At 47.9% G+C, this 10,556-nt stretch overlaps 1 protein-coding gene across 2 annotated transcripts in view; it reads right to left on the reverse strand.

Annotated features, from left to right (window-relative positions):
* Window positions 1–5,151, reverse strand: part of Gcnt4 (glucosaminyl (N-acetyl) transferase 4) — a 28,801-nt gene extending 23,650 nt beyond the window's left edge. The window contains exon 1 of one of the 2 annotated variants that reach the window (XM_041663165.1): window positions 4,971–5,151. The gene's annotated coding sequence lies outside the window, so the exon portion shown is untranslated. Of the gene's footprint in view, window positions 1–4,597; window positions 4,732–4,970 lie in introns of those variants that run through there. The other variant, XM_041663164.1, reaches the window with a different exon arrangement.
* Window positions 5,152–10,556: the final 5,405 nt, after the last annotated feature.

Here is a 10,556-nt window from a genome sequence, read left to right on the forward strand (position 1 = left end):
GCTGCTCCGCACTGTCCTGAGCAAATGACCCTAAGGAGTGGCTTTGTGTCTCTCCGTTGAATCCTCGCCAAAGATGGTAAAGGAGGGACCCGAAAGAGCCTATCATAGAGCTGGCGACCCTCAGCAGGGAAACCGGAAGATGAAGAGCCAATGAGTAAAAAAAATCAAGAGATACAAAAGCTGCTGGGAGAATCTAAAGAGTCCATGAAAGCTAGCAGCTGGGCCAGTCACCTGCAGAGGTTCTCACACAGCCCCCCGGCAGTCACAGAAGTCCTGTTTCTCAGGGCTCAGACCACACGGAAGCAGCTGGCCCAGGTCGTGAGCACTGCTCCAACTAAAAGTATCTTTCGTTTCTCAGGCTGTTTATCAGGGTTTTCCTGTGTAGCCCTTGCTGTCCTGGAACTCACTCTGTAGCCGGAGCTGGCCTTGAACTCAGGGATCTCCCCGCCTCTGCTTCCCAAGTGCTGGAGTGTTGGGATAAGAGGCGATATCCGGCACAATCCTCATACATTTGCATCTAAGATTATAAACTCTCTAACATTCAGAGTGCCCAGCAGAAATCCAGCCTTTCCCTTCCGACCACCTTAGGATTCCTTGTCAGCCCGCCTCTTAAAACAGACCTGCTCTGTTTGTGCGGCACTGCCTGGCATTTTATACAACTCACTTTCCCTCCGGTCTTCTACGGTTTCCTATATTTTTTTCACTACATGCTCGGCAGAACAAGTTTCATAACATATTAAGGAGTGACCTGCTTTTACCAAATGATATCTGGCTTCCCCACTTCTGAAACCGTGAATACAAACCTAATACTTCCCCCACCCTAAACCCACGCTGAACCCGCCACTCCTGTCTATTAGGACTGAACTACATTTAATTAAACTGCAGTTAGTTCCCAATTAATTTTATTTTTCCTCTTATCCCTGAAGTTTCAGACTTCAGAGCCTGCTAGGCAAATTACCAGCATATGGGAATGCATATCAAATGACATGCAAAGAGATGCAAATTAATACCAGGCGTAGATGTCTAAAAGGTTTGGGCAAAGTTTGTAAGCCCCCACTAAACCGATGACCTGTCTCACCTGCAGTGGATCCTGTTACCTTCCTTCTTCTTCCTCTACTTCCTCTTCCTCTTCTTCTTCTTCTCCTCCTTCTTCTTTCTCCTCCTCGTCCTCCTCCTCTTCTTCCTCTTCTTCCTACTTCTCTTCCTCTCCTCCTTCTTTTCTTCCTCCTCCTTCCCTCCTCCTCTTCCTTCTCCTCCTCCTCCTTTTTGTACTCTAGACTATTCTGGAACTTTGTAACCCAGCTAGCCGTGACTCCTCCTGCCCCAGCCTCCCAAGTACTGAAGCTACAGATAAGAGTACCGTGTCTGGCTTGGATTCTCTTCTTGCAGCTGTCTCCAGCCACATTCAGTATCTTGACACTGACATGCTGGGGAAAGCACCATGGCTTGGAAACACAGGCGTTAACTTGCTGCTTGATGGTTCTGTGGCCTTTGTCATCTCAGAATTCTCCAGGTCTCTGATTATGTTTTTGGAAATGATAGATAAGACAGCATAGGAAGGACATTATCACCATATTTGAATCAGCAACACAGGGCTTACCGAGTGCTTGCTGTATGCCAGCTACCACACACGTGCGCACACGCACACGCACGCACACACACACACACACACAACTGTATGCCAGCTACCACACACACACACACGTGCACACACACACACGGCACACACTACACATGTGTGCTGTAAACATGAAATCCTTGCAAACAGTCCATGAGGAAGAACAGAGCCCTTAGGTGTGGGGTCACTTCAGAGCCAGGACAAGGAGTCACAGAAGCCAGGAAGCTTGAGCTAGGAAGCAAGCATGGGGCTGACAAAGCCAAGAGACAAGCTGGTCACAGCCTCACTCCAGGGACCTTGTCCCCAATCACAGTACAGCTTTGTTCTGCAATCACCTCTGTATTTCTGCCATTATTAAACTTGGATGATCTACAATGTCAAACTGCAGTCACACTTGCTTCAAAACACTGTCTCTTTAAGGCACTGACTGTTGATAGAGTTTGATTGAACTATCATCACCATAAAACGTTTTTTTTACTTGATATTCCAAGAGTAATTCCCACTCTTCTGGGCGCCATCTTCTTCCACTGGCTCCGTATTATTCACATTTAAGTAGCTGCAAAAAGCCATTCCAGCCGGGTGGTGGTGGCAGCGCACGCCATTAACCCCAGCACTCGGGAGGCAGGGGCAGGCGGATCTCTGTGAGTTCGAGGCCAGCCTAGTCTACAAGAGCTAGTTCCAGGACAGGCTCCAAAGCTACAGAGAAACCCTGTCTCGAAAAACCAAAATAAAAAAGTCATTCCTTGGCTTCCTTCTCACCTTGGAAGCAGCCAGCAGAGCTGGCTACCACCTCTCTAGATGCTCTGCCCTCAGGATCTACTCTTCCACCTCCTGATCTACACTCCTTCCTCTCCACACTTTATCCTGATTGCGGAGCAGCCATCTTGGAAAAACATCCAGATTCTGCTCTATTGGCCACAGGGGCTGCAGGGCTCCTTTCCAGCCTCAGGGGCTGCTCAGACTCAGCAAAACTGAATGTGTCCTCCTTCCTGGAACCTGCTCCCTCCCTGGTGCTCCCTGTTTCTGGAATAGCAGCACCCCAAGTTAAGAACCCTTTCTGCACTCACATCCTCCACAGATGTCCTCCGTGACACGCCCCAGTCCACCCACAAGTCATCACTACCTCAGTCCCCGCGCCATCTGAGCTCCAACAATTCTCCCACCTCAGCCTCCTGGAGGCTGGGCCTGGAGGCATCTCCACCTGGCCGGGTTTATGAGGAGACTCACAGGTGTGAAGCCTTTAGGAGATCCACCTACCCTATGTGGCTGGCCCCAAATTCCACCAGATCTCAGCAGCAGCCGTCTCCACTGTCCCTTCTGGCTCTTGTGGGACTCTCCCAGCACAGACGGCTCCTGTTCTCTGCTCAGAGGATACACTGATCCCTTTTGAGTTTCAACAGTTCCTACTCATCCTTAGCCCACCTTCCATTCCCCAGTAAGGGGCCTGCACCCCCAAAAGATGAGCTGTGCCCATCTGTGCCCCACAGCAAGAGCCCAGCTCACAATAAGTGCACAAGACTTCGGTTTATCCAACTGACTTTATGACCCCAGTGTTGCTCAATTTTTTATTGTCTCAAGGCGGTGTTCCTGCCCAAGTCTAAGAAAAATCTCTGAAGCTTATTCAGCTTAACTCACACAATGCAGGGCTAGTGATAAGCCCCAGGAAACCAGGACGTGCCCAACAACAGTGTGTCCTCAGGTCAGAGCTGAACAGACAGTGTCACATGGAGACTTCCCAGTTCCTTCTGCCTGGAGTATTTCCAGCCTGCCTAGGCCGATGGAACTTACTCACTATCGGGCTAATTTCACCCCTTACCCTGCCCACCTCTGCGAAGTGCATAGCCAATGTTTAGCGAGTAAACCTTTTCTCTCAAAGGAAAGGGGGAGACTCCTTCCCAAGGGAACTCTCCTTCCAGTCTTCGCTGGGCCACACACTTCTTCAGCCATTTCTCTCCGAACACCAATAGGCGGTATCCAGCACCATCTGAATCCAGCCCCCTCACAGATGTGGATACTCGTTAAGTGCAACACAGACGGTTCTCCGCAATAACTCACTTTTAAAGACTACTTCCTCCAGGCACTATCAACGGAAGCTGCCAAAACAGACTATTAGTTTCTAGACTAGGCTTTTACGTGGCTTAATAAGTAACAAGGGCACATTATATGCATATAAGATAAAAGGTGATTTCTATGTCTCTCAAACCATGCAAAAGACTTTAATTTTATTTCATCTCTCCTTAATTTTCTTGTTTATTGCTCTTAAGTTTTAAAGGTTAAAAAAGGTGTGGAGCATGTGCCCCCAAACTGGCATCACCCCTCCACTTGCCTGGCACTGGGATAAACACGTTAAGATTTCTTCCCAGCCTCTACCTGGAAACTTGGCGGTTTCATTAGCACACCGTGCCCACCCTGGAGGCACGCCCACGTCCTTCGCTCTGGAGTCCCTTCCCTCCGTCTGGGATTCCCCCAGAGGTTCCCAGGCCTCCAGCAAGACGCCTCCACTTTGCAGGGGGGTACGATATCTGGCCCGCTCCGCAGCACGAAAACTTGACCTTAAAACGCGCAGAAGCTTGTCCCTGCAGTGGCCACGGGTTGGGACACGCGACCTGAAGCTTGACTCCCCCGGGACCTCTGTCCCCGCCACTCTACGGAGAAGCCGCGCGAGGAGCGGGTCTCGGTGGCCAAAGCCGGGGAGGCTCCCACGCGGGAACTTTGCGGCGTCCTACTCCCGGCTGCGACTGCCGCGTGGGGCTGCGAAGCATCTGCTGGGCGCCCGCTGCAGCCGCCCTTGCCTACTCCAGGGGGGCCCAACGGGCTCCGCCGCCAAGAAGCCTAAACCCAGCTAGTTCCGGATCGCGCAGCCCCCGCCCCATAGCAACAAAGTTTCCCACGAGGGAAAGTGAAAGTGGCGGGCAGGAGGGGTCGTCCCCGCCCCCACCCCAGCGCCCCTCGCTTGCCTCTGTGTCCAAGCCGACCTACCGGGGAGCGGGGGCCCGGGGCGGAGGTCCCCGCCACTGCGCTACACCGGCGCTCCGAGACCGGTTCTCCTCTGCCACGCGCGCTACCCCGGAGTCGCTCTCCCCGGATCAGCGGGACAGCGCGGAGGTCCCCGTGACGCCGGAGAAAGGAGGAGCGCCACCACCACGCTCCCGCAGAGGAAGCTCCGCGCCCTGCTCTCGGGGTCCCCGCGCAAGTTCCGTGGCGCGCACGCCGGCAGGTCCTGGCTCTTGGGCCCCGGTACCGGTTTTCTGCAGCTGCCCCGCCCGCAGGACACACACCAGATGCCGGAGGAACGGGATTGCTAAGTAATTTTGCCCAAAGTCGCCGAGAGGGCGGTGACAAAGCAACTCACGTCTGCTACTCCGGGCTGTCCCCAGCACGCTGGGTTCCGGGCCGGCTGGAGTCTCCTAGATGTAAGTGGGCTCTGAGGGCGAGGCCAGCAATGGCCTGAGCTGCCTGGCGAGCGTTATCAGCAGCGTGGGAAGGTGGAGTCTTGCAGGATAATTAGAGTACAAAGTTGTGTTTTAATCAGTGCCTACGTGCGGAGTAAGCTTCCTCTTTCCCCTCCGGCGGACGTGAGGGTGGCAGGGGGTGATGCTGTATGGGGCTCACAGAATAACTGCATCAAAGAATGGTACACGCCCATTAAATCAGCCGGGCGGGGTCTTTGTAAGGGGTCCTGTGAGTATGCTCACTTTGTAAAGTCTTCTGCGTGGGGTGGGGGTGGACGTGGGGGTAGAGGACTGTTCCTGGAATCTGCCCTAGAGGGCAAGGAGTAAAATAAGCAAGTCAGCCCCAACAGGTTTATTCTTTGTTCCATGTTTTGAAACGGACTGAAAGCTCGGCAGGAGGAGAGGAGCTGAGCAGGACCTAGAATCTAGATCCAGTCAGAGTGCCCACATCAGCAGAGAGCCTCAGTTTCCCTGCCTTGGCTTTAAAAAGTGTTCTGTGTTCAGTGTGCAAGTGTCTTCATGTTCATTTAAAGAGTTACCGAGAGGCAAATAGGCCGGCTTTGCCCACCTCTCCTTCCTGGTGGGACCTCTACTTTCTGGAGAAGTCATTAAATTAGCTCCACAATTCATCTCCCCAATAATTCACCTTTTCCAAGCTGGCGTCATCTGTGAGATTAAGGAGAAGAAAACCAAGGCTTCTAATCGTCCCTGGTTCTGTGCCCCGTTCTCAGCTTTAATGCAATTTAAGTAGATCGTCACGACCTTATGAAGGGGGAAGAACGGCTTTTACTCCGATTTTTCAGATGAGAAGTGGGGCTCAAGTAACGTGGGTGGGGGTGAGGGTGAGGGGTGGGGTTGGAGAGGCGAGAGCCAGAATGTAGACTTCGTGGTCTTTTGGGTGTGTGCCTTTAACCACAGAGGAACTCATGCTAACAGGGCTGGAATTCATAAGAACCAGCAGCCATCCTCAGGCCCAGCTCAAACCACAGGAGCCTCCAGTGATCTCAGGCAAGGAAGGCATACTAGGAACACACACGTCTGTTTTTATTATTTTGAACATATCAAAATGAAAACCCATTTACTCCCTAGGTCTCCTAGCCCCAGATCTTTGACCAATTATTTTACTGTAACGCAAGTGGTTTCTATGATGCGCCCTTTGTCTTTTATTTTTTTACATTTATCTATTTGTTCGGGACAAAGAAGTCAGAGGACTACTTTCAGGAATCAGTTCCCTCCCCATACCATGCAGATCCTGGAGATGGACTGTAAGACTTAGTGGTGAATGCCCCTCCCTGTGAACCATGTCAACAGCCCAGAGATCAAACATTTGGTTCTAACTTCCTTTCTATTGCGGTCATAAACACCATGAAAAAGCAACCTGAAGAAGAAAGAGTTTATTTGGCTTATACATCCCCATCACACCCCATGGTTGAGGGAAGTAACAATCAGGAACCTTGGAGGAAAGCTGTTTCTTGGTTGCTTCTATATTACAGACAGCCTTCTTCTACAGCCTTTCCCAACCTGCCTAGGGATGGTACTGCCCAGAGTGGGCTGTGCCCTTCTGCATCAACTAGAATCAAGAAAGTGCCCTACAGATATGCCCACAGGCCAATCCAATGGCAGCATTTCTTCACCTGAGGCTCCTCTGTGGGTGTGCCAAGTTGACAATCAAAATTAGCCATCAAGCCATTCAAAAATACCCTTAACTTCATCTTCCTAAACTTTGTTTTATGTTGCGGGAGGTCCTCCCACTCCTCCAGCTTATAGCTGCTGAGATACCAGCCAATTGGGGCGTGGTCTCTCTCCCTTTAAAAAAGAGGCCACTTCCCTCTCCTCTCTCTCTTCACTTCCTGCTCCACCGGCGACTAGACTCCCTTCTTGGTTGCATAGAGGGCTGTTGCCTGGGACAGTGATCTGTAAGTTTTTTCCCCTTTAAATAAATACCACCCTATTAATCATAATTCCAAACTGGTGTGGCATTGTTTGTGACTTACACCTTCATTTTGGCGCCCAACGTTTGGTTTTAGAACCTCTCCTTTCCCCGCTCGGGCTCGGCTGCCAGCAGCGAGTTCAGCTTGGCGGGAGCCCTCCCTTCCTCAGCCGCCACAGGCGGCCTTGGCCTCCCCACGTGGATTTAAACTCCACAGGCCTGCGTAGTCTCTGCCCGCGTTGTTTTAAAATCTCCCTTGCAAGCACAGCTCTTAAGTGGCGCGAACCAGAGCACGCGGTTGCTGAAAGCTGCAACCCCTCAGGGTGACTCTGTCACGTGGAGGCATAAGCGGCTTCCAGGTTGCTCTTCTCTACCCCTGGATTCTGGGTTTCTGGTTCTGTCTCTGGAATTGATTTAATTACATTTACTTTGTTGAGAAACTTGCATTTTCCAGTTTTTAAAATCTACTAAGGCACTGAAACAGGACCCCGTTTTCATCGCGACTCGGCAACAGCACCACCTGCTGGACAATAGGTAATATGGCAGTTTTCGTTTCTCACACAAATTTTACTGCTTTGTTTTCACTAATACAATGGATTAGTAAATTTATATTTACTAATACAATGGATTACGTCATACAAGGTTTATATGATTATGGGGATACCTTGATTTGCTTGTTACTAGGTTTCAGTTTTCTTTTCCATATTCTATCATTAAGGAAGAATATGGCACTCCTAAGAACGATAGAATCTTTACGAACTAATAATGAACAACTAATTGACAGGATTAAAATTATTGAAAATCAGAGGTTATCTGAACAAGTGGATACTATGACAGACAAAATTGACTCCATATCCAAGGGTATTAGAAAGTTACCTGAAAGGGTTCAGGCTGTTGAATTTGACGTTCAGACTTTATCACAAAGTTTTGATAAGGTAACAGACAGAATGTACCTCCAAGATGGGAATCTACATGATATACAAGAAAAGTTTAAGGAGGACATGTTATCTTTGAAAGAAAAAATTAAAGCTTTGGAATCACAGGTGCAGAATGGGGACCAAAAAATTGATGCCTCAGTGAAATCACTGGAAATATATACAGGTCAGGAGATTCAGGATGTAAGAGAGACAATGATAAAAAGATTTGAAAAGATTGGAGGAATTATTGCAGCTGGTGAACAGAGTAAGGAGGCACAAGGACAGGATACAATGCCTCCACCAGCTATTAGAACTGGCTTACCCAGGGTTCTAGCAACATACCCTATACTTAATTCTGACAAAGCGTCAACTTCTAAAGGCTCAAAGGGAGTCAGAGAAGCTAGATGGATGCCAATAGCAATGAATGATCTGAAAGAAATTAAGCAAGTTGTTGTTAATTTTGGCTTGCACAATGCATATGTAAAGGAAATGATAAGGACTTGGGCTTCTAATGCTAGAGCTACCCCCCATGATTTCCATCAGTTAGTGTCTGCAGTTTTAGATAATGGACCTTCCTTGATGTTTGGAATTTATTTCAGAGAAGAATCCAAACATATGGAACAGCAAGGAAGAGCAAAAGGTGTTGAGGTTTCCCAAGATCAAATTCTTGGTGCAGGAGAATATGCTGATCCACAGGTCCAAGCTCTTTATGACGATGAAGTACTGTGTCTATGTCACCAAGCAGCTTTAAATGCTTGGAATAGGATACAAGATCCAGCAAAAAGGGTTGAATCATATACCAGAATTGGGCAGGGACCGAGAGAACCCTTTATTGACTTTTTGCAAAGATTAATTAAGGCTCTGGACATAGGGGTAACAGACCCAGAAGCTAGACGAATACTTCTTGAATCTCTAGCTTTTGAGAATGCAAACATAGAATGCAAAAAGATAATTGGGCCTTTAAAGTTTAGATTAGCACCTATGGATGAACGGATTCAGCATACGATGAATGTTGAGATGTTTAGCTATAATGATGAATCTTGAGTAGGAGAAGCGATTTCCAAAGCAATGAGGAGACATCAAACTGCCAGGTGTTTTAATTGTGGTAAATTAGGACATTTGCAAAGGGATTGCAGGCAAAGAATTTCTAGGAATAATATCTCTTCTGGGAATGACAAAAATAGGAGACCTCGGCCTTCAGGTATATGTAGGAGATGCGGTAAAGGCAGGCATTGGTCCAACGAATGCAGGTCAACAACAGACAGACGGGGCAATCCGATATCATCGGGAAACTCCTTGGGGGGCCTCTCGCAGGCCCCCAAGCCAACAGTGGCCCAGTCATTCCCAGTCACAGTGGAGAACGTGCCTCACCAAGAAAATTAAAAGCTCCAATTTCTGCTGTAAGAAGTAATACTTGTCTAAATGATGAATTACGTGTGGAGGATGAGTCAAAAAACCCAGTAGGACAGAGTAAATGTATATTTTGGCAGACTTCTATTAATGATCAAAGACCAAAGCTAAGAGTCTGTATAAATGGCACTTTTATTGAAGGCTTATTAGACACAGGTGCGGATGTAAGTTTCATTACCCCAGAATCTTGGCATCCAAATTAGCCTCTTCAAGAGGTAGATGTTCAGTTCCTGGGAATTGGTACCCTATCTCGTGTAAAACAAAGCACAAGATGGGTTGAATGCATAGGGCCCGAAGGACAAATAGGAAGACTAAGGCCATATATAGCCAATATTGCCATAAATTTATGGGGCCGTGACCTGCTACAGCAATGGAATACCCAGATTAACATTCCTGTAGTTCCAGGAACTCATAATTCTGGGAAGGATATGATGAGGTATTATGGAAAAAGGTCACCAGCCATTCAGGCTGAATAAGAACGTACAGCAAGTACCAAACCTTTAGAGGTACCAACAGCCCTACCTTTAAAATGGCTAACTGAGAAGCCAATATGGATCAAACAGTGGCCTCTAGCTGAAGATAAACTACAGGCATTGGAACAGCTGGTGCAAGAGCAACTAGATGCTCACCATATTGAAGAATCAACCAGCCCTTGGAATTCTCCTGTGTTTGTTGTAAAAAAGAAATCTGGTAAATGGAGAATGGTGACAGATCTAAGAGCTGTCAACAAAGTAATTCAACCTATGGGCCCACTACAATCTGGAATTCCTTTGCCATCTGTTACCAAAAGGATGGCCTCTTATAGTTATTGATTTGAAAGATTGTTTTTTCACTATACCGTTACAAGAAAAGGATAGAGAAAAATTTGCCTTCACAGTGCCTACTTATAATAATTCTCAGCCTAGTAGGAGATATCAATGGACTGTCCTCCCACAGGGTATGCTCAATAGTCCTACATTGTGCCAATATTTTGTAAGTAAGCCATTGGAAATAATTTGTAAACAATTCCCCAAGTCCATAATTTATCATTACATGGATGACATCTTGTTATCTGATTCAAATAAAGATACTTTAGAAAGGATGTTTGAAGAAGTAAAGAAAGTCTTGCCTAGGTGGGGATTGCAAATTGCCCCTGAAAAGATTCAAAGAGGAAATTCTATTAATTACCTAGGTTACAGAATAGGGTTAGAGAAAATTAAAACGCAAAAGGCACAAATTAGGAGAGACTG

Source organism: Microtus oregoni, unplaced genomic scaffold (assembly GCF_018167655.1).
Source record: "Microtus oregoni isolate MIOR12 unplaced genomic scaffold, Mior012 000014F_ref0000157, whole genome shotgun sequence".
Taxonomy (NCBI): Eukaryota; Metazoa; Chordata; class Mammalia; order Rodentia; family Cricetidae; genus Microtus; species Microtus oregoni.